Raw genomic sequence first — 25,020 nt, 5'->3', positions numbered from 1 at the left:
TTTATTTATTGTTCACTTGTTAGGTGCTTATACAGGAAGCTAATACTGTTTCAAAGCACCCGCATGGCAATAGGGAAGGTACAAGGGATGATAGACAATTACAATTACAAAACATATAAATAAATAAAACAAAAAATAATGAGGGGAAGATGAACATTACTATGCCTTGTGAGTGTTCAGAACATGCAATTGCAGAAGGGAGAAGGAATGGGATAGGTGCTGTGGTGCTCGTGGCTGAGCAGCAGGTGAAGTGCAATGAAATTAAGTGCAAGCCTCGAAAGATGAGGGTGAGCCAAGGCAAGTGCTGTGGATAGACAGCAGCTCGGATGATACAATGTGGGAGGTCAGGGCCCAAGGATGCAAAAGGGCCCTGCACACCAATTAAGCTACTGTGCGATAAGCAGGGGAGAGAGGGAGATAAGGAAGAGGTAAAGAGGAAGGTCTTGAGGCTCTTCTGGGATTTAAGAAGGTTCTGCTCAAGTCGAAGAGGGAGGGGGAGGCTGTTCTAAAGAATGGAGACAGTTGAGTAAAGCGATTGACTACGTACCCTCTGTTTGACAAACTACTTTACACACAAGGAATTGGTGCCAAAGGAGTGCAGAAGTCTAGAGTGGGTGTATTTAGTAAGTAGGAGTTGCAGATGGTGTGGTTGCTGGCCCCAGACAGCCTTGTGGATGGTACAGAGGGATTTGAATTTAATCCGTGCAGCAAACAAGAGCCAGTACAGATTTTGTAGGGGAGGAGAGATGCGGACCCTGGCCTTGAGGACAGGGATAGGCCTTGCTGACCTATTCTGGATTAGCTGGAGTGGTCGCAGAGTGGACGAAGGAAGATTCAGGAGGAGGCTATTGGAATAATCAAGCCTATAGAGAACCAGAGCCTGTGTAACATTGAGCCTCTGGGGGAAGGTGAAAAAATGTAGAATTCCCTTGAGAAGAAAGAGCTGAACGTGGAACTTTCCTGGCAATATTCTGAGTGTGAGGCAGGAAGGAGCGAGAGGAGTCGAACATGACTTTAAGATTTCTGGCTTCAGAAAAGGGAGCGGGGGGGGGGGTGCCCATGGAAGAAGGCCAGAGTGAAGATAATAAGTAGGGTGCAGGGGTCCCAATAGGAAGGATATCTGTTTTGCTGGCATTGTTACAGAGATCATTGGAAGTACATTAGGACTGAATGGCAGAGAGGTAGTCGGGTATGATGGACGGTGCAAGGGTGTCCGCACGAAGTTTGAAGAAAAGTTGTGTGTCATCAGTATAGCACTGGAAGTTGGGGGAGAAGTAGGAGACGAGGTGTGCCAGAAGGCTAAGAGTTGTTAAAGAGCCAAGGCGAGAGAATAGGTACCTGGGGGATGCCACGGGTGGAGTAGGAAGTAGGCGAGGAGAAGGTGCCCAGGATGATTTGGGATGAGCGGTCAATAGGGAGGAAGTCAGCCAGTCCAGTGCTTGCTCTAAGATACTAAGGGTCTCGTAGAGCCTTTTATTGAGGATGGAGTGGTTGACCATGTTAGATTCAGAGGAGAGATCAAGAAGCATTAGGACACCAGGGGAGTTGGAATCAAGGGATGCAAGCAGTTCTTCATGGATGTTCAGAAGAGCAGTTTCCGTGCCTCTGGAGGCTCGGAATCCATATGTATGGTCGTGGAGACCACCAACAGGTTCAGTGTGAGAGTTAAGGTGGGGCAGGGCCAACTTCTCAAGCAGTTTCCCCAAGAAGAGGGTGATGGAAATGGGGTGATAGTCTGCTGGACAGGAAGTCTCTGCTGATGTTTTTTTAAGGAGGGGGCACACAAGGGAGTTATTGAGGGAGGATGGAACAGAACCAGTAGCATAGGAGTGGTTACAGAGATCAGCGAGTGCAGGGGCGAGAGAGAAAATGTCCTTGATGGTTCTGGATGAGCAAGGGGCAACCTGTTTGGAAGAGACCTTCATGGGATTGACAACTCTGGTGTCTCTTTCCAGTGAGACAAGGGTGAAGAAGGAGAAGGAGGAAGGTGAGTGGCCAAGGGAGGCAAGGGGGTAAGGGATGGGTTGGGAGAGTGCATGACAAGGCTGTTCAGGATGTCCTGGGTGTTGGTGGTGAAGTGGGTGGCAAGTGCGTTGCAGAGGGCCTGAGAAGGAATAGGGGAGGATGGTACTGCAAAAGGGTTGGCAAGTTCCCTGCTGATTTTGAAAAGTTCAGCTGTGTTGTTAGAAGCGCCAGATACCTGTGTCTGAATGGGGGCCCTTTTCTTGGAACGGATAGAGAGTTTGTAATGCCTTTGAAGCACATGGAAGGCCAGTTTGTCAGAGGGTGAACCTGAGGTTTGCCACTTCCGTTCTGCAGCTCTGTACTTACATTTCAGGTCTGCAAGTTCGGAGTCGTACCAAGTGTTACGCTTAGAGGCACAGTTCAGATGGATCCTCATGACTGGAGCAAGAATGTCAAGGGTGTTGATGATGGACTTGTGGAGGTTACTGAGAGCAGAGTCATTGGTAGAGTCTTAATTGGGCGGTCAAGGGGGGATAAAGGTGGAAGTGAAGGCAGCAGCTGACACTCATTTTATATGACGGATGTTCGTGAAGGAAGTTGGCAGGGCTTTTGGAGGAGTTGTCACATGGCCATAGTGACCCAGGTGGGAGGAGAGAGGAGAGTGGTCAGAGTATGAGAGAGGGGTGACAAGAGGAGATGAGAGAGGGAGGTTGGAGGGGATGAGGGCATCCAGAGTGTGTCCGGCAGAGTGAGTTGGACACAAAGGGAGAATGGAGAGTGATAGAGAGGTGCAGAGGTCTATGAAGTGAGTGGATGCTGTGCTAGAAGAGTTCATTTGGATGGTAAAATCATCCAGGAGAAGCACGTTAGAAAAAGTTGAGAGTAAGTAGGAACAGAAATCAGCCCATTCAGAAAGTAACACAGTGGTAACAAAAGGAGGCCACTAAATGGTAGCAATGTTCAGGGTGGAAGAGGGAGAGATCATCAATTTGCATACCAGGGTCTTAAAGGACAAATAGAGCTGAGTGGGTAAGGTGGAAGAAGGAATGCACTCAGGGAAGATTAAGGCAACTCCACCCCCAGCACGTTGGAGTCGAGGCTAGGAAATGATCTTAAAGCCATCAGGTAAGCAAGTGTCAAAAGCAGTTATTGAGCTGGCATTGAACCAAGTCTCAGTAAGGTCGAGAATGTCAAGGTCAGTGTTTTCTAGAAGGAGACAGATGTCAACAGAGTGTTGGTTGGCTGAGCGGATGTTCAGTGTTGCCAGGTGGAGATGATCTCTGCCTTTGAAGGTTTTCTGAGGTGGAGTATAGGGGCCTGGTGCATCAGTCAGAGGTGGTGGAGCAGGGAGGGAAGTAGGGGGAGAGGCAGAAGAAGAAAGGAAGTTAATGAGAGATGGCATGATCCGGTCAAAGAGAAGGAAGTTGGCCTGCGGGCCCTGAACCAGGATGTCAAGAAGCGACATGAGAATAAGCCTGCCGAGAGGACTTCCCACTTGGTGCCACCATTAATGGGAGAGGACGAGAAAGGGGAGAGAGTAGAGATAAGATGAGATGTCCATAGGTATGGAGATGGGACAGAGAAGAGGATGTCAGTGAAGATTTCTCTGGAGGATGCACTGATATAGGTGTCTACGATTGGGAGGCCAGGGTTGCACCCAGGATGTCTTTTTTGTTCTTGCGGATAGGTGATAGTGTAGCTCTTAGAGAAGATTGGAGAGATGGAGAGTGCCAACTCAGGGACAGGGGATAGATGAGAGCAAGGCATAGAAAGAAAATGGGGGAGTGGGGGTGGCAATGCACAGTCCTGACCCAAACTGACAGGCGGCATAGCAGTTAAAGGAGGAAACAATGCAGGAATCTTTTTATAATTTTTTTTTTAACAGAAAAACAAAGCAATGCGAAATGTGATCACACCCACCTAGATTTTTTTTGAAAACAAGAATATAAGCAATGCAGCACAAAGTGGATGCAAGATGTGTTAACACAGTGTGCACAGGGATGCGAGAGTTAAGGAGGCAAACGCAAAGACATATGTAATTACCATGTAGCACAAAGGGAGCAGAGTCATAAGAGCTAGTTAAAGGAGAGGCAGTCAGCAGTGGCACAGATAAGGATAGAGGGATAGCTGGAGGAGGCAACAGAGCGGTCAGCCATCACTCCCCTTTTTGCAGAGGAGGGAGTCCATAGTCTAATGACAGGTGATAGATGTGCCCCAGAGCTTGCTGCATTGTTTGTGGACCTGCAGTAAGGTTGGGGCCCATCCAAGCCCAATATGGCTCAGACTGGGCCTTTTGCAGTGGGCCTTCTGTTAGGAGGCCGGCAACGAAGCCTGCTGGCTTCCAATTGGCTGCTAAGTTGTAAAAACGAGCCAAACACAGCCTGTGTGTTTCATGTTGTCAATGACCAATCCAAGATAGCCACTGGCAGCCAAGTTCCAGACAGAAAGTGAAGCCAAAAACCAGAAGGAATGACAAACGCTGTTGTCCCCTGATCGCCTAGTTCATCAGTGGTTGCTCTATCTGATATTGTTCCTGTTGTTGCTGGGATGAGGTGATTTCTTCCTGATTGGTGTTGCAAGAGAAACCTATTGTGGCTTTCGGCTGGAGATGGATTTTGGTCCAAAATGATACCAAGCTAGCTTCCCCTGGTAGTGCCCGCTTCTGACCATGAACTGGATAAGGTTTATTTGTATCATGCTGCAATTATTTTGAGACATATCTTTGCTAAGTGTTGTCCACCGCTGTTGTTTAAGCAGAATGTAGGAGTTATAGTGTATGAAAAACTGTTACAACTTTCTTTTCACCTATTTCCGTCATCATGTGTAGGTTTGCTACACTATTGTTGTGAAACATTTTTCTTTGAATAAAAGGTTAGATTTTGTAAACAAATGTCAAGACCCTATTTATACACTGAAATTGTATCTCTCAGACATGTAATGTGAGCCCTCTACTTTGTCATCTACAGGGTAAAGCCTGATTGTTGAGCCTTTCTACCAAATGGCATGCCAGGTGTTCTTGTAAACCACATTCGGTTACATTGGTTTGATCAAGCTAGCTTGAGTACAGAAGACCACGTTTGGACCTCCCTAAACTGGTAAGTCTCCAGCTCTCTCTCTGAATACTGCTTCTCCCTAGTTTCTCTCCCAGTTTTTTGCAGATCTTGTTGCATCCTGGTAATTGTTCCCATTTCAGGACTGCTGAGGTGTGTGCTTAGTTACCCTGCCTTCTCTCTATGTTTCTGTTTGCCCTCTGCTTCACATTACAAAAATTAAACAAATTGATGGGGTGAATGTCTGCACTCATGGTTATGCTAGCTGCCTGCCGTGCCATTTGTTATGCATTTCTGCATTAATTAAAAAAAATGGTGGATCAGCATTTTCAGATACATGTTCCATAAGCAAGTGTTGTTGAACATGTACCTTACACAATGAGGATGGAGAAGAGGATGCATTATGCACCCCTGAGTTGGAACCTGGAATGCCTAATGCCACGCTTGTTAGCCTTCTGCATGCTATCCTTGTTGAAGCATTTAATATTACTACAACGGTGCTCCTTATCCACTGTTCTTCATCTATTCTTCTTCTTGCGCATCAGTTACCTTTATAGTGGCATTGGTCTTTCAGCATTTTCTGTCGCTGAAGGGTAGGGTGACCAGATTTCCAAAACAAAAAACCGGGACGACCAACAACATAAAAGAGGGACTACCACATTGCAGCCCACCAATTACTGCCCCTCCCCCAACACGCCCCCACAACTATCACCCAAGCATATTTCCAGCACTTCTCCTTTTTTATAAACTGTATATGATCTCATTTGTGCAGTTTTGTCTGTGAATCTTGGCATGTTAATTCAAAACAAGCGTTTGCTCTAATTGATCTAACATGGCTTGCTGTACAACGATTTCCAAGTCAGTCTCTGTGGCACAGTCAATGTGCCTCATTACGACCCAGGTGGTAAGTTACCGCCTGGGCCGTGACTTTACCACCATGGCGTAAACTACGTTTACGCCATGGTGGTAGGCGGACTTACCGCCCCATTCCAACCTTGGCGGGGCGGTAAATCCCCATTTTCCCATTTTCCCTTCCCCATTCCCATTTTGCCCCATAGGGCATAATGGGAGTGGGGAAGGCGTTAATTACGCCACCGTAAATTACGGTGGCGTAATTAACTCCATGGTCCCTTAGCGCCATGGATTTTAACACCTGCTAAAAGCAGGTGTTAAGTCCGCCATGGCGCTAAGGGACCTCGTACTCAGGCGGTAAGGGTCGGCGCTGTTTACGCCGCCGTAAAACCCTTACCGCCTGAGTCGTAATGAGGCCCAATAAGTGTTGTGGATTTTAACTGAAACGGTTTGGTGTTCGAGTCAAACCTCCAACTTCAAAATTCTTTAAGTGTTGTGAAAAATAATTACCCGGACTGGGTTTCTAAAATGAAAAAACTCCCGGGACTGTCTCGGGAAAAACCGGGACGTCTGGTCACCCTACTGAAGAGTCATGACTTGCCTCTCCTGTGGGTTCACATTTCCCTCTTGCTTATTGTGTCACTCCCGTCATCTTCAGCAACCTCATGCCTATGAACTCCTTTTGTGTGCATAGAAGGCTTTTTATAGCATGCTTACTTCAGTTTAAATTGTTACCCAGAAATACTTATGAATTATGCGAATGTGGGTGGGATCTTGACATTCAGGTACACATTCGGTAGAGCTAAAAACAATATAGATGTATCTTTACAGGACTACGGTTAGCAATTTATTTAATTGTTTTTTTGTATTTTTTATAACGCACCTAATACTGTAGTTCGGTTTCTTAGAGAGGATCCAGGATTTGACCGTCGGTTGCTCCGCGTGGTCTTTCTTCCAAGAACAGTGTGTTGCCCCTGCATAGTAAAACCACAAAGGTAAAGTGAGTGCCTGTCTGAGTGCAGGGATCCCTAATGCGTGAGAGTGAGGGACTGGCCAACAGAGTGACTGGGTGAGAGTGTAGTGAGTTAGCGAAGGAGTGAGTGGGTGAGGAAACAATCAAGGGAGCGAGTTAGTGAATCGGTGAAAAAAATAACAAAACAAACAATTATACCTAAGGAGGGAGAAAAAAAAGCTATCATGGAGGGAGTGAAAGGGATGTTCCTAGTGAAGACGCGAGGCGGGCAGTGACTTTCTTCTGTTCTGAGCAACAGAGGTAGTTTGTGACGCTTGTGTGTTCTTGCCCGATACACGTGCCTGATGCCCTATGATTAGTCACATAGGGCCTCATTACACGGACGGCGGTAAGGATTAACGGTCACCGTTAATGGTAACAGTGGCCGTTAACCCTTACCGCCGTACTACGAGGTCCCTTTGCGGGTTGGGGAATTTAACGCCTGCTTTTTGCAGGCGTTAAAACCCAACCCGCAAAGGGACCTTGGTGCTAATTACGGCACCGCAAATTTGCGGTACCGTAATTAGCACCTTCCCCATTCCCCTATGGGGCAAAAATGGGAATGGGGAAGTGCAATGGTGGAAGGGGGAATTACCGCCCCACCAACCTTGGAATGGGGCGGTAATTCTCCTTTCCGCCAAGGCGGTGCCGGTAATTTACCGGCATCGACCAAGGTGCTAATAGCACCTTGGTCCACCGCCTACCGTGTAATGAGGCCCATAGTGTACAATCTTTAACGTTTCACTAGTATTCCGATGACAAACTAAAGAAAGTAGATGTAAGCATTGAGTTTCTTTTTTATGGTTTGAGGCATTCGGCATGCCTGTCATAGTGACGGTTTGTGGCATCCATAGAAACTTCTGAGTGGCATGAAATCCTCAGCAGCCTCCATCTATAAAATGCATGCATTACTTGTGTTACCCATGCAGATGTGTGGGACCTTCATGGGCCCTACATTTGCAGCAGCAATGTGGGGCGTTGGATGGCTATATATGCCTTGGTACTGCCTATGTCATACTGAACACCATATTGATCATGTATTTGTTATACAGGTGATGAATATGTGATAAATATAGAATACGAATGGTGTACGCATATCCATCCTAGGCATGGCAAAGAGACAATGCTGGTCTGTGTGTGGGATGATATTCTGGCTCAGGTGGATGAAGGCGTACTTCCACTACTAATCATGATAGATCTGTCAGCAGCTTTCAACATTGTGGACAATTCCCTTCTTCTGGAGCGGCTGGCCGCTGTGGCACGTGTCTCTGAAAATGCCCTCCACTGGTTTAAATCATGTTCGCCAGAATGAGTACTAAGGGGCACTTTTGGTCCCTATCTCTGCATCCCACTGGTGATGGACTGCAGGGTATCTCAAGATTTATCGCTCTCTCCTCTGCAACTTAACATCTATATGCCTTATGAGTCTTTTGGGCTCTTTAGACCTGCGTTTTCATTCCTATCCAGAGGATAACCAGATATATTTAAATGTTAGGAGACTTAATGAGGTGATATGCCCCGAGGTGGCGGGCCCACCCTATGAGTAATGGCCCGCTGCCCAAGTAAGGGCCCGAGCGAAGTGAGAGTCCCTTAACGAGGGTGGTATTCTGTTAGTCACAGAGTGGGCGCAGCCTCCAAGGGGCAGATCGCCATTAGCACCCGTCTAGTGCAATACACGGGTGCTAAATGGTTTAAAAAAAATAAAAAGTATTTTCTCTCCGTGAACTCTACCAACATGGCCGCCAAGGAATTGGAAGCCAGAGGTCAATACAGAGTTCCTCTTCCATTTCAATGTTGGTCACACAGGGAAAGGAGCTGCGCGGTGGATCCCTGTTGCCGCAATAAGGTAAGTGGGACGGGAGAGGGAGAGAGCACCAAAAAAACAATTTGGTGGGGGAAGATGGCGGGTGGGGGAGCCAGCCATCAGGCGGCTTAGGACGCAGACTTTCACTGGTAGTGTCAGCCCGCGTTCCTAGCCACCTGATTGGCTGGCTCCCCTGCCCAGGGTGCTAATGACAACTTTACCACTCTGTCCCAGGTACTGGAAAAGGTAAGTGCGTGGCTAGGGAGTAGAGGACTGGGGTCAAAGTCATCAAAAGTGAAGTTCTTCTTCTTTGTCATTGCCATTGGCTTAGGACTCCCTCCCACATATCTGTTTCACTGAAACCTTTTGCCCTTTGTTCTTTTTCCACCAACAAATTGAAGAACCTTAGAATGTATTGGGAGTCAGTCTTGGCATGGATGCTCAGATTGGCTCAGTCGTTAAAGACTGCTTTTTCATACTCTCCCTTACATCCCAACGCAGCTGAATCCCTCAGCAGTTGTCTCAGCTATTACATGAACACTAGCTAAACCAACTCCCTTCTTGTGGTTCTTCCAGCATAGTAATTGCAATGCCTGCCGTGAGCACAAAATGCAGCTGTTCGGCTGTTTTTCAGTTTGAGGAAAAGAGATTCCATCTCACCCTCTCGTAGAACATTTGACTTGCTGCCAGGACACCAACATATTGGGCCTCATTACGAGTCCGGCGAAAGCCGTGCCGGAAAAACCGTCAGGCTGCCTCCGGACCGGTAATACCATTCCGCCTCCGTGATTGCCAGAATCACCGGGGCATTACAACCCCAGTGACCCGGTAATTCTGGAGGCGGAATTCTGTAAAAGTCCATTCCCAAGGACTCCATGGAGATGGGACCATGGAAACACCAGTTCCGTCTATGACAGAGCAGGTCTTTCCATGTCTGCCTGCAGGCGGGTGGTGTTACTTCCGCCAGGTCAGACCTGGCAGGAGTGACACTTCCCAGCCTGCAGGAATCGGAAACAGCCGGTCCGGAAACAACAGTGGCAGCGGATTTACTGCCACTGTTGTTTCCGGACCAGCTGACTTGTAATGAAGCCCATTATTTTTAAAGTTTTGTGTTTGGTGCTTACCTACCGTTGTGGTCTTAGGCTCCTTTACTTGGTGGACATAACCCACTTTTATCCATCCCCCAGATCTCTCAGAATATCTGGGCAATCTTTCCTACCGTTACCACAAGTCCATTTCAAATCTAGACAAGAAAGAAGGGTTGCTGGCCAGAGTCCTAGATGCTGGAATGCTCTCCCACCCAATATCCATAAGATCGCCCATTGTATGACCTTCTTGCAAGACGTCAAAACCCATCTTTTATTTAATCATTCGCTTTTCAGTCAGCCCAGTCAGTCTCATCCTTATATTCCTGAATGCATTTCGCTTTGCCGAGGTGTGCATTACAAGCACCAATACACAGATAATAGGAAACTGGTTAAATGTCAGATATTACCTATTTATAATAGGTATGCAATATAGAGTTTAACACATGGGTCATGCATATGTGATATTTGCCATGCATATGTGACCTGTCAAAAAGCAGTGCATGCCAGCATTTCCCACAGACATGTACCACAAAAGAATAACTGCGTGTTGTCCCTGAAAACAGGCATAGTATGTTGTTACTCCCCATTTTTTCCTAAGTGTTCCAAGGCCTGTAATGGCATCATGCAAGTCTGCCCGACCGTGACTTCCTGAGCCTGCTCAAGTAACTGCCTTAAGAAGTAAAGGAGGCCTATGTACTGAATCTTGCATTATGTGGGGCAGATGTCAGTTGATGAAAGTTCCTGCTGTGCGGGGTTAGTGCATATGGAGTAGGTGGACAATACGCCTAATAATAAAGCTGAACAAATGCAGACATAGAAAACTTGGTATGCAGCCTGGTGTCACGTGCCCCTACTGATTCCAAGTATTTACTTATCATTCTGCTCAATAAGCTGTCTGCACATTGTTTCTTTCAACTTTAAATGCTTGATTAGTTCCTGCGTGTATTGCCTCCACCTCAACAGGGTGCACTCGACCTTAGTTGTATTTTTTTTTTTTTGCACTTTCAGACACACCCTGTCTGTTGCCTTAAACCTACCAGTTGCCACTTGCTGGCTGCTCTATCACTGTTTGTTGCTTTTTATTAATTATTATTATTTTTTTTTATCCCTTTGCTCAGCACTTCCACTTCTCCCCCCATGCACTTTTACCTTTCCGTCTCCCATGCACTTGCGCATTCTCAATGTCACTGGGCCTAGTAAGATCGTTGTTTTTATTCTCCCTTGTTCCCCTCCCTTGCCTCGTTAAACTCTGAAACATTTGTGTACGAGCGCGATTAATATAAAATATCAATATCCATATCATCTCCTGCATAGACTACTGCAATGGGGTATCGGGGCATTGAAACACAATATTGGCAAACTTCAAAGGCCACACAACTGTGGAGCCAGGTCCAGTGCTCAAATAAGAACGTTACTCCTGCACTCTATTGGTTACTAGCTAAATAGAGAGTGGCATTTATCTGGCACGGTTAAAACTAATAAACGACTTTAAAAAAGGTCTGTAAAGCCCACAGCAAATAAAACAAATGCACAAAAATAATGCAGGACCCTGTGGGTGAGATGGAAAAATAAACATATGCTTAATTATTTCAACTGAGGAGATGGGGAGTACAATGGCCCTCATTACAACACCGGCGGTAAACAATGGCGCTATTAGCACCATGGTTGCTGCCGGTATTGTAACGAGTCTGCCATGGTGCAATGGAAAATTACCACCCCATTTCAAGTTTGGCGGGGCGGTAATTCCCCATGCACCATTGGCCCTTCCTCATTCCCATTTTTGCCCCATTTTTATCCCTTTGCTCAGCACTTCCACTTCTCCCCCCATGCACTTTTACCTTTCCGTCTCCCATGCACTTGCGCGTTCTCAATGTCACTGGGCCTAGTAAGATCGTTGTTTTTATTCTCCCTTGTTCCCCTCCCTTGCCTCGTTAAACTCTGAAACATTTGTGTACGAGCGCGATTAATATAAAATATCAATATCCATATCATCTCCTGCATAGACTACTGCAATGGGGTATCGGGGCATTGAAACACAATATTGGCAAACTTCAAAGGCCACACAACTGTGGAGCCAGGCCCAGTGCTCAAATAAGAACGTTACTCCTGCACTCTATTGGTTACTAGCTAAATAGAGAGTGGCATTTATCTGGCACGGTTAAAACTAATAAACGACTTTAAAAAAGGTCTGTAAAGCCCACAGCAAATAAAACAAATGCACAAAAATAATGCAGGACCCTGTGGGTGAGATGGAAAAATAAACATATGCTTAATTATTTCAACTGAGGAGATGGGGAGTACAATGGCCCTCATTACAACACCGGCGGTAAACAATGGCGTTATTAGCACCATGGTTGCTGCCGGTATTGTAACGAGTCTGCCATGGTGCAATGGAAAATTACCACCCCATTTCAAGTTTGGCGGGGCGGTAATTCCCCATGCACCATTGGCCCTTCCTCATTCCCATTTTTGCCCCATGGGGCTCAATAGGAATGGGGAAGGCGGTAATTACAGTACTGCAAATTGCGGTACCGTAATTACCTTCAAGGTCCCTTAGCGGGTCCCTACTTTAACGGCTGGTCCAGACCAGCCTTTAAGGTCGGGAGCCGCAAAGGGACCTTGTAATTAGGCGCTAAGGGGTTAACGGCGCCACAGCCTTTTACGGCGTCGTTAACCCCTTAGCGCCAGGGTCGTAATGAGGCCCAATGTCTTTTTCAGATATTCTTTGATCATGGATTAAAAATAAATTGTCCCTGCCCCTAGCCCCAATAATGTCATATATCACCCACGTCATTACAGCTTCCCTTCTTAGAGCAGAATGTCTTAGGGCCCAGCCCCCTCGGTTTTGATTTGTCATTTATGTTTGAAGGAAGGACTCATTCAAGAATACGCAGTCCGGTTGGCACTAAAGATCATTGTGCGGCCGAGGAAGGCCAGCGTGTAGCAGACTGAACCGGTATAAAGCAGCAGGGACATTGGGGTTGCTTATACAGTGAGCAGAGGTCATCATGTGGGTGGAGGTTAAATGCCCCTCAATAGAGAATCACAGACCGGCAGTCATCATATTACTTCATAAGCAGAGGTTGATATAAAGGACGGACTAGCAGGGCATGAATGGCTTAAATGTTTTTGTGGTAGGCAAGATAAGTGTTCCAGACGTCCTTGCAGCAGTTTTTTAGACTTTCCCCTAGTTATGTGACAGGTGCTCTATACGAATACAGGGTCTGTAGGGTGGGTCAGTTTAGTTGGGTGGAGTCCGGTTAGGTTCAGCACAATGATTTCCTTGACTTGCAAGCCAATGAATACAATTTACCTCTGTTTGCCATCACTTGTAGTTGATGTATAAGCCTGGTTTCTCTGCCAATTCTGGCACCACGACTCGTACATGTCACGCAACTTGGGTGCAAGGCAAAGATTGCGGTTGGCCTCCTTTCAAATGGCCAGTGCATGAACAACTAGGAAGCAAGGAGTACTTGTTAAAAACTCCAGTGGTTGGTCTGGAGAAGGTTCACCATAAGTAGTATGCTTGTGTGCCACTTAGGGGAATGAGAATTTTCTAAAATGGTTAAACAAGATGTTGACTTGGTTAAGGGTTATGCTGCACGTTTTGGGTTGGTTATTTGGTTTTGCTGTTTGCTGTTTGACTTTTCCTGGCTTGTTATCGTGATCCTGTGAGTTATATATTTGTCATTTCCTTATATAATTCTGGCAAAGTGATAGCAATTTTAAGTTTAGATCATTATGGTCTGGTAACAGTTGACAGACTCTCTGGTAACTTCTGGTTTCTGGTCTTGTAAGAGTTTGTGGATCCCAAACAGGATCTGGTGTTCACCTTCTGGTGTACTGATACAGTATTTGAGTATTGGGAAGACATTTAAATTGAATACATGCACAGGGGATGGGTGTAAAGACTGGAGGGGGTTATCTGTACTCCTGCTCTCTATATGGGAGAGTAAAAGCACTGAGCACCCCAGCCAAGATTATACATAGGGTAGAAATGGACGAATGATCATGGCTTAAGCTCTCAGGATGTGATTCAGGTTGGTTCTTAAGTACAGTGTAGTCCCCAAGCCCCCACAAAGGAATGCCCACACACTATGTTAGTAACAACACACATATGTATATAAATAAGGTTCAAATTATATACACAATTACAAAAACACACTTTGTGCTCAGGCAATATTATGATAAATGTGCAATTTCTATGTGGAACCCAATTACTCTTTGACTCCATTAAAATGCACCAATTGCTGACAGTTTCAAATGGCATACAAATCAATAGCAAAAGGCATCAACCATGACATGGGAGGAAAAAAATCTGGTTAAACAATAGGCAGAATACTGGGTCCCTACCAAAGACAGAGTTCTGCGTGAGGATACCCCTACCTGGGCAACCTATAAATAATATATTAAATGAGCCCAGTCCATATATTGCTTAGCAGAGTCTTATTTCCTTCTATAAATGTTCTACTACCCCAATGTACCTGATTTAACAGAGTTCGACATTGGATCATTGACAGATCCTTCTTGAGTGATCTCCTTTTAAGGCAGGAGCCATGGATCATCAAGATCCTTCAAATAAAAGGGTGAGCAATGGCATCGAGGCAGCAGCTTCGGTCCTGGCGGTGCTTGTCAATGATCAGTCGTGGAAGACCTGCGATGTTGAGGCATGCAGTGCACCTCGACGATGATAGTTTGTTGCTGCAAACAGTCAATGAAGAACGTAGGCCCAGCAAAAGCGATAGGTCGTCAGTGTTTGGCTTCGGCAATCAGGATTCAACCATGGCTGGCTTTGAGATCTTTTGTTGGCGTCTTTGAGGACTTTGGTTGGTGGGAAACCCACTGATGGTTTGTCCTTGGTTCATCTGCGACCTTGACTTTCTCTGGTGGGACAAAGCAGTCGACGTGATGAGCAAGGGAGTCCTTGATTCAAAGTGTTCTTAGGCAATGGAGCGTTGCAGCTCCGGTTGATGATGATGATGGTCGTCAACGGCGATGGAATTCAATGTCCAGTGCTTCGCTTCAGATTCTTCTGCAGTCCCTGTCTCCGGTCGGCAGCCTTTCAAGGATTGACTTCCAGGGAGCCTTGGTGAGGGTTACCTGGTGCACGATCTTCCCTCATAGCTCGGGAAGAGGTCTCCTAGCCATGTCCTCTCTTGGATCAGTTAATTGACGGCAAGGCAGCTTTCAGATTGCGTGAAAGGGAAGCCACAGTAAATCTTCTTCCAGCTCGGCTTTGAGAATAAGCATCAAGTTTCGACTTCAGCTTCTGAACAATTCCAGTAAGTGAGAGGTCCCCAGATATACTGTTCTGTCTCTCATTCACACTGCTGAGCCAGGCTCAGGCAGCCAATCATTCAGAAGGGCATTCAGCAGGCAGGCAGCCAATCAGGCTCACAGTACACTCAGGCCATTCCTCCCTATCCAGACACTCACAACAAGGAATGTGGATTGGGGAAATCATCCAGCCATTCAGCACTCCATACTGTATTCATACCAGTTTCGGGCAGGGCTGTCTCATTCATTGTGTTACACACCAGAAACCAGACACCCATAACATGAACCCAGGTCCCACCCATAGGGTGTACCCACAACATACAGTCACTGGGAAGGCTCCAGCCAGTCTGGCCTGGACTTCCCCACAATACCATATATGGAACTTCCACCCAACAGTCAGCCATGGGACAGAGTCAGGGCTTCCCAGGACTTTGGGAAAACAAGATAAAAGGCAATAAAAAGCAAGAGGCCACAGGGGCCATCTTGTCTCCCTTCAGGAATCAACTGATTTCAATGACAGTCCTGGGTATCCCAAAATGGAGGATACTCAGAGCACCTATCAAATTCAGCATTGAGCTGCCATCAACCCATACCTTACTCTGTGGGCCACACACAGGTGCCCACAAACATACACTAGGGGTACAGGGTTATACCCCCACCCATGGATGCCATGTTCACCAACCCAAAAAGAGGAAGAACTGCACTGTCAGGAGTGCCACATGTGCAGAAGATAACACAGAACACACATGATAAAAGGACTACAGGACAAGGACTCGGAGGCCCTGTCCCTCCAATGCATTTCCAGCATCACAATGGGGAAACAGTTTACCCAGTTAAATAAGGACAGAAGGTGCAAGTTCAGAGTCCGTGTCCCTGTAGTCCTTTCACGACCACTTAGCCTTGTGTCATTAAAGCTCCTTCCCTTCTCAGGGCCGTATAAAAGTGGTGCCAGGTATAGGTGGTAACATGGGCAGTTCATATTGTATGAGTAGCACTAAAACGAGGGACAGGCAAGGGCCAAGGACCGTCAAAACAGGAGCCTGAATAGCAAACTATAAAAGCACTAAAGATGAGTTTCTTGATATCTGGCATAAATTGATGCAGGACAATTTACATTCTCAGTTTCCGTTGTAGAGCACATTTAATTTATAGAAACGGGCAACGCTGATGCGTGCACCGGAAGCAAAAACATGGAAAGGGAGTCCAAGACAGAGGTAGGCCTATGCCAGTGGGAGGCGGAATGTAACAGACCTCAGGGAACTGAAGCATTCCAATTAGAGGGGAAATTAAATGATTTAGAAATAAAGGGCGAGTTGATACAACTAAACCTTCCACACTCCCATGCCCCCGAATACTAGATGAGAAACAATATGTGAAACATGATAAAGGAGAAAGCAGAAGATTTGATAGGATATGTGCACACTCACTCCAGGAGCCCAAACAGCTTCACTGGCGACTCCAGCCCAGGTGTATGTACTGGCACCCACCGTGCCACCTCTGCCTGCACCGACCCTGATAACAAAACTGGGGGCGAATATTCAAGGCCATTTTACTCAAATGTAGAATGGGCAGCAGGGACCAGATGTGTACAGATAACGATTTTGATTCTCCCTAAAACTCCATCCATGAAAAGTAGTGCGGATGGGATAGATCAGTATTCAAAGTGCACCTGAAGGGGTAGAGGGAGAATAACCACTTTGTTCACAGTTCCTGTGGCCTGGATTCCAAGTGATTTGCAAAATCTGGTGAAATAGTTTCTTAAAATACGAGAGGAGCCTCAAAGTTGTACTGAGGATATAAACACTGTGATTCAGTGCAATAACTCGACAAGGGCTGACATGAACCAGTTTCAGAGAGTGGTTGAGCCTCTAGAGTTTAGACATAGATAGGCACAACATACATATTGGCCAGTGGCTGGTCTGGGTACAGGGATACATTGGATCAGGATCAAAATCTATTGATAACTGCTATAAGTAAAAGTTTGGTGCAAGATAGTGAACTGCAAGCAAAGGCGAATCACAGACAGACTAGATAGATTAAATATAGTATTTATATGACATTAAAGTATCACTTTAACTGATAAAAATGCACAAGAAATAATTGCTAATACTTTTGTTTCTGGTTTAGAGCCAAACAACAAGCACAGTTGAAAACAAGTTAGTTGCCACAGTGGATCATTGCGCCACGTGCTAAGAGCAAAAGAAAGAACATCAAGGGAATAAGCTTAGAATGCTGCAATCGTAAAATCTGCACTTGCAGGGAGCACACGTCTAAAGTGGTGGAGGATTTTGCAGGAGAGCAACGGGCATTTGATGAGGATCCCTAATGGAAATCACCAGGTACATCAGGGCCATCAGGGAGAGTACATGCATGCAATGGCATGTAACTATCGTAAACAATTGGGGAACTGGAAGAATACAGGACACAGATAATCAACCCACGTCTTGCTCAAGGACAGGCTGCATTACATATGTTTTCTATTCCAGGTAATTTCCCTAATCCTACTGCTCCAAAGTTTGTTCTGAATAAATCACTTTAAACCCAGAAGAAAGAAGAGCAGTTCCTATAGTCAGAGGGAGGTAGATGGGCAGACTGCCCTACATCTAGTAGATACCGGCTCAAGAAGATCAACTATTCATCCAGAATGTGCCCCTGATGTTCCAATGTCCTCTGAATCTGTAAAAGTAATAGGATATTCAATGGCCAGTAGTACACAAGATCACTGAACCTCTCATAGCTATTCTGGGTCCAGTCACTGATACACATGCTTTTCTTCTTCAGCCCTCTGCCCTCGTCAACCTGCTTTGTATAGATTTATTTTGGAAACTGAATTGCGCAATCTGTTGTACACATGGCGGGGTATTTCTGAGCGCACCCAGCAAAAACACTGAAGCTGTTTTCGCCACTCTTCAAGACCTCACAGACTTCATTTCCTGTGTCAGGAGATTGGCCACCCAAGCTGCAGAACCTCAATTGATATGGTCCCTAAATGACTTTGGTCATATATGACAATGAAGTAAGATGTATCAGAAATGCCAACGCGGACAAGATTAAGATTGAACCTTCCTTGAAACTACCATAAATCGCACAGTATCCTCTCAAACCAGTAGCAGAAGAGGGAATAGCCCCTGTTACAGAATCCCTCTTAAAGCAAGGCATTGTTATTTATTTTTCTAGTCTGTGCAACCATCAGATTTCACGTTCAAAGATGCCAAGTGGGAAACATATAGATGTGTACAAGATTTAAGAGCAGTAAACCCTGTTGTTGTATTTTGTCACAAATGGTTCCAGGAAAACTCAAAGTCTCAGAGACAGTTTTTGGGATTTGTACTTGAAGATTACTCAGTACCTTTGGACTGTCCCTTTGTCTCTCATCTAGACAGCACCAATTCAACCTAGGCCAGGCATCCCTACTCCTCAGATTACTATATACAGAATATTGAGCCCTACCCTATAGATTCATACTTATACTGGAGCTGAAAACCTAAAGGCAAAACAGACTTATCTGTCTGACCTCCCTCAGGGACTTCCTACATTATTCGGTGGTTAGTTATCCAAGAATGGATAGTGGATTGTGCCTTCCAGACACTTTGCCTGATTCAATTTCCTTCCAATCAAGCTCATGCATGCCTCTCCCTCTCACTTCCAGATATTCTCCTTGTACTACTCTCCCATGCCTTCTTTTGCTCTACTCCTTGCATCTTCCTCCTCTTTCCCTCTGATGTCTATCACTCAAGCCCTTACAACACCCTTTGATGTTACTACCTTCTCCACCACTCTACTATCCCTGCCTCAATGCTACTGCTCCTCCCTTGCCTCCTTCCTCCAAATCACTGTTCCCTCCTCCACAGTACCAGTCCACCTCCACATTATTGGTTCCTCCTTCACACTACTAATCACTCTTCCATACTACTTCTACTACTACTCCATCTGACATTCCACTCAAGCACCCTGCTTTCACTCAACACACACTTCAAATTCACTCCCTACAAGTCTTTTCCTAAACACACTTGCCAATCTTCCATGCACACTTACAATGCAGTACCACTTGGACTCACTAACCAACACCTCACCTGCTCCAGAAATGGCGTTCACACTCCACTCCAGTGTCCTCTAGTTGGTCGACTGTTCCTCGCTAATCTAGGCCTGTCTTCCCCACCTGTGAGGTATTACAAAATATTTGAAGTTTCAAAAAGTGTGCTAAGCCCTGTCCCTTTTCTCCTCACTGGGCCACTGTGGAGTAGAATGTCAGCCCACGTTCTTGATAGGGGGCCCTCATGTGGTTTCCACTGAGGTGAGCAAATGCTTGTATTTGTTTGCTGCTCCAGCAAAAGTTCCTGGTGCTCTATGTCATTGGCAGCAGTTTTGCTGCTTCATGTCTCGACACTGGGGAATGGTGCACACCACCAGAAAAAAAGTGTAAGATCTCTGTTTCATCTGTCACTTTGTTCTATTTCTGCCCAAACTCTGTGGCTCTTCTTGTGAAGTACTAATTGTGTGAAGTGCTGATGGGTTATACTGCTGTGGGTGGCTTCAATACAACCTTTAGTATCCGGTAGCACCAAACCCACCTACAATTTCATCCTGAATATTGCCTTCTGCAACACATTTCACTGTAGTAAACTTGGTCTCTGCATTCTTTTCTGCACATCTAGACAGTCACTTTCTGCTTGCAATTTCTTATCAAGGATTTCAGTACACGTGGACTAGGCTGCCCAGGGTGTGCGCCGAGTCCCCTAACCTATTTTCTCAGCAACCTAAGAAGTATTTGGATGCTATTCATTTCCCAGGAAAGTCTGTGTTGTTGCAGTGCAGTGACAATCCTGGTACCAGTGTATAAAGCCGGTGATGGGCATCTCCTGGACAATGTTCCCCCTAATTATTTTTCTCTATGTGGAAATGATAACATCCTGAAAGGGGAATTCAAAAGAAAACTCAAGTAGTGGGATTTGGTAAATAATTATGGTCATCTAAGTAATCTCCATAACTACATACGAATAGAAGGAATTGTATACAATTATTTTCGCCCTCATATTTATTTGTTAAAGTGCCCTGATCCGGCACTCCGCACATTCAGATTACTCTTGCGCACTAACCAATTTCCAGTAAGAGCATTATGGGAAGCGAAATGGAAATTATCCAAAGAGCAGAGAACGTGTTGTATGTGCAAAAGGAGTACCAATTTCGAAATAGCAAAACATGTCCTAACAGAGTGCCGTAGTTTGCGTTAAACTTATATAACGTTATTTGCTCGTTTTGTACTCCACTATCACATGATCAAAACTACTGATTTTTGGCACTATTGTCTGAATACTGAGTCAGGGGCGATGCACATTGCACCTTTTAGGGTATGGCAAAATGTTATAATGCGTTTTAAGAATGAATGATAATGAGTCAAATTAAATGAAACAATGAAATTAAGTAATAATGATGATTCTAAATTCTATATTTTATAATGTTGTCAAGTTTTAGAACTACTTGATGAAATGTACACGTCTATATTTAAATGTTTAAGTGAATGTTTTAAAGGTATAACTATTATAATGTAAGTTGTGAAAGTTCAATTTGAACCAAATACAACTATAAATAAATAAAATAAAATAAATAAATAAATGGGCAATCTACCATTGACTGCATGAGCCAATAAAGACACAAATAATCCAGGCACTGTAGTTACATAGAGAAAGAGTACATTGCCTGGGACATTATACCATTCTCATCTAGGAAAGAAGCAGTATACAAAATCCCGAAAGCCTAAACCATTACACAAATGAGTTTGTTTTATGGACATGGTGGGATATTGAAATTGATGGATTCTCGGATACAGAGAGATAGTAAAACCATTCCAACACTATACGAGGGCCAACACTGCACAACCTCTTCAATGGACATCAAAAGTGGAGAAAGGGTTTGAGGCAATTAACAACAAACTAGCTGAAGCTTTGGGTTTACTGGATTATTAGAAGAAATTTGGACTTTATTGCCATGAAAGAAAGGTGTGTCTTGGCAGTATGAACACAAGCGCACAGCCATTATCAGAGACAGATTGCATACTTTAGTAAAGAATTAGATCCAGTGGCTGTGGGTGTGTTTTCAGACTTTGCAAATGCAGCCCTATTTATGCAGAAATGTGAAAGCATTGCATTTTGTTCCCCATTTGTAGTGCAATTCTTCATTCAGTAGTAGCAGTATTGCTCAAAACACAGCACCTATCTTGCGCTATTAAACATGAAATCTTGCTGTTGGATTCCTCAAATATTACTTTGACTTGACACCTAGTGATAAACCCAGCTTCCCTGACCCCTGTTCTGAACGATGGTGAACCACATTAAACTGAGACCCATTTCTGTGTTGATTTTCATCTAACTCCCAGAGGTGATTTAACAGATAACCTTCTAGACAGTGCAGATCTATTGCACATCATGGACAGCTCTTGTCACTGCGATCAGAACGGTCAGTTGCTGCCAGGGTATGCCATATGTGCACCAGGAGTCGTGGTAGAGAGTAGTGCATTTTTACATCTGCACAAGTACTTGACCATCGCATTAACAAGAGCTTTGTCATGGTGCATACTCCCAAACATCAGGAGCCGACAGGCCTACCCCAGTTACTGGCACCCATAAGGGCTTATAAAGCCCCAAAAGGTTGTCTTAGGACTTCCTTGACTCAGTCCTGGCGCTGTTGGCGCCAGGCTCATAGTATTCTATCTGTTGGTAAACTGCATGGGACTACATACAGCCCAGCCTAATGGGGCTGAGCTATCCAGCCTACCCTGGGTGTGGTTGAGGGACTACTTTAACTGGAACTACTTGCAAGGCTATTTAAACCACACCCTACAGACAGAACACGCTTTGCGTTATTCTGCACTCCTGCAGCATAACGCTCACCGTGTATGCTCAGCTCCTGTACCCGATCTTCAACTGCCACGCCTGTCCTGGGATCACGATCCATCGTAATCAGCGAAGAAGGGAAAGAAAGGAACAGGAATTAGAACAGCGATTGAGGCCTTACCTGAGGCAGTCCATCCGAAAGGCCACGCCGTCAGCTGCTCTTCGGATCATCGCACCTGCAGAAAAGAAGGCAATTGCATGAAGAGCTAATACTCGCCCAGAGACTGCTTTCTTCTAGGATTCCATTGAAGCGGTTCATCCAATCGCCGCTATGGAGCCGCGCCGCACCTGCATTGTAGAAAAAGAAAAGAACAGCAGGTTAGTCGCGCACGGGAAAGAAACCATTTAAAAGACATTCAGTGCCACGCACTCGTGCTAATCCCCACCCGCAGGAAATCTGCTCAGCGTCATAGGAAGAGGCAAATCTTCATCAGAAAACCGCCCAAGGCCACGCCTGAATGAAATTAAGAACAACAGTGAGAACTTGGGCAATAAGGACATCAAGCAAACTATACCAAGCATCTATTGGCATAGAGACTTACTGAGTCAAGCTGTTCAAGACTCCGCTACAGCCCCGCAGGATCAGTGAAGCAACTTCATCCAGGGAAGAGGCTGAACATATAGCGCCCCTGCTAGAGATTGCAGGACGGAGAGCCCACCATTAAAAAACCCAAGGTAAGGCATAAACAGAGAGGGGCACTAGGAGGTTACGGGAGGTGGGGGCCAACCCACTCCTCGCGGCTGGCTAATATCTTGTTTCGACATTTTAGACAAATGCTTCCTGGGAAGCGATAATGAGGGAGAAGACGCGTGCAAGCATCATCACTCAGCCCCGTGCAACGCGAGTGCAGACGTCATGCAGCTACGTGCAACGCCCCCGTGGAGAACAGGTGAGCGTGACAAGCTTACAAGTTAGCAGAACATCATTCAGTGAACATATATTCACTGATTCCAGATATGACTTAGGGGTTGCCTGTGATTTCAGACTGTGTGGAATCAAGAAGACTTCCTGACCTCTTCTAGTTCCCCCATAACATTTAAATGACCAGTACAAAGGAAGCCTTTTAAATGTCGTTGTGCTTACAAAATCAAATAGCCATCATCGGACGTGCAACAAATAACATGGAGATAGTGTGGTGAACTGCAGTAACTATTTTGCAGGATCTAGTGCAAAGCTGGTGGCTGTTGCGGACTCTCAGATTGAAAATGTCCTTTGCACACATAAAGTGAATGAGCCACCTCCTTTTGAGACTCTGGAGGAGCTACCACAAATACAAGAGAATTCCCGCTCCATAGAGCAAGACAGTTGGAGGGACTTAACCTTCGTGGTGGACACCAGTGGGTCCAGCTCCTGTTATCCAGATTTCAATTGTTTCTAAGCTTGAAACTGAATAAAGCACCCTATAAGGAACTTACCTTGGACTGTGAATAGTTGCTTTATTACACTGTCGGTGAACTTTTCTTTTCAGAGGCCAAGGTGACGAATTTGGAAGAAAAAAATAAGTATTCCAAGTGAGCTGTGGTGTGTGGAGCAGGCATTGGAGGGCCCACTGCACCCTAGACAAAGACCCATTACCCAGGGAAGTCAGGCTAAGATAGACTACACGGGCAAGGAAAGGTTTATGAAGGCAAAGCTAAATGAATTTGAAACAAAATGGTGTGTGTTTGTGCGTCAGGCTATGTTTGGTATAGTACAAAGTGTCCGCATGGGGAGACTGAAGGCTGACAGATGGGTGAAAACATTAGGAATGACCTATCAGATACATGATGGTGTTGGCCCCACGTCTCAGCTGAGACCTTTACCTTCTCCTAATGAAGATGGACATGCTCAAGGAGTCTGTTGTGGATCTTCTGTGCGGAGAAGTTGGGAACATTCCTCAACCCAGACCTAGATCTCTGATGTCTTTGTGATGCAGGTACAATGATGAACGATGCCCATGTTGCATGGAGGAAGCTTTTGGAAACTGCATACCTCTGTTGTCAATAGGCTACGGCGTGAAAGAGATGGCATTGGGTCAGGCAGCGTTCTGCGATGTTTGAAGAAAGCACCTTAGTGCATTTGTTGGGTCTGGAACATTGTCGATGTGGCCTCATTTCCGTAGTGGGAGTCACGTCACATACTCTGGGTGATTCTTTGGATGGGACGGAGAAGCATTTTTGGTGAAAGCACGTTGCTGGCAAACAGACAGTATGCAATACGGAGAGGCACCATCAGCAACAAGGAGCAAGGGAGTCTTGGGAATTGAAATGAGCAGACCGGGACCGCCACTTATCAGTAAAGATATGATGGGTCATTCAGGCAAATTGCCACAATGGAACTGAGCCTGAATTACAACCGAAAATGTAAAGTACTTTCAGTGTGAGGGGGAGTTGGGTGTCCCTGAGGGGACCCGATACATGGGTAAATAGAGTAGAATTTCACTAGATTTTTTAAGGCAGTAATGTTCATATATTTACATGTAATCATAGAGAGTAAGTTGGTTATAGTGAATGGATGATATCATGAGGAAGTCATCACGGTGTTTACGGCCTAGCTTTAAATTTTGGTCTAATTTTAAAAATATTTTGGAAGCTTTGCAGCATGGTGGTCGCAGAAGTGCAACAAGATCAGTTAGGAGAAATAAGAGTACCGGTTAAGCATTGCCACAATTAAGAAAATAGATGTTATAGGAGTGTCTAAATGTAAAGAAGTAGTGATTTTAAGGGTCATTTAAAAGTATAAAGTCTCTTGGATTGAAAGGGAAAGTGTTGCAAAGTGGAACAAGGTCGCCAGGGAGAGCCCAAATACAAGAAGGTTGTGGTGGGAACTGATTTTGGGCCAGATTTGCGAAAAAGAGTTATATATTGCAACAAGGACTTGTGGGACATGACGTACTGCCTGCATGCCGTTAATGTGTCACAGAAAGGAATTAGGTTGAAAAACGTTGATTGTTGTCATTAAGAAGACTACCGCTATGAGGCTTGGATATATATGTAAGTATGTCGAGGAGTTGCCGATAAACCATCTGCATGCATGTATAGAGAAATAGATGGCGAAACATGCCAATCAATGCATGGTGAATGGTGTGTGTGGAGTTGAGGC

At 45.3% G+C, this 25,020-nt stretch overlaps 1 protein-coding gene across 2 annotated transcripts in view; it reads left to right on the top strand.

Moving 5' to 3' along the window:
* LOC138569349 (somatostatin receptor type 5-like) overlaps nt 1–25,020 on the top strand; it is a 154,080-nt gene that overhangs the window by 50,473 nt on the left and 78,587 nt on the right. For both annotated transcript variants that reach the window (XM_069647253.1, XM_069647252.1), the window contains exon 2: nt 4,932–5,060. The gene's annotated coding sequence lies outside the window, so the exon portion shown is untranslated. The remainder of the gene's footprint in view (nt 1–4,931; nt 5,061–25,020) is intronic.

Source organism: Ambystoma mexicanum, chromosome 2q (assembly GCF_040938575.1).
Source record: "Ambystoma mexicanum isolate Mex_15411 chromosome 2q, UKY_AmexF1_1, whole genome shotgun sequence".
Classification (NCBI taxonomy): Eukaryota; Metazoa; Chordata; class Amphibia; order Caudata; family Ambystomatidae; genus Ambystoma; species Ambystoma mexicanum.
The sequence above is the reverse complement of the archived record's forward strand: the minus strand, read 5'-3'. Positions and strand labels throughout refer to the sequence as shown.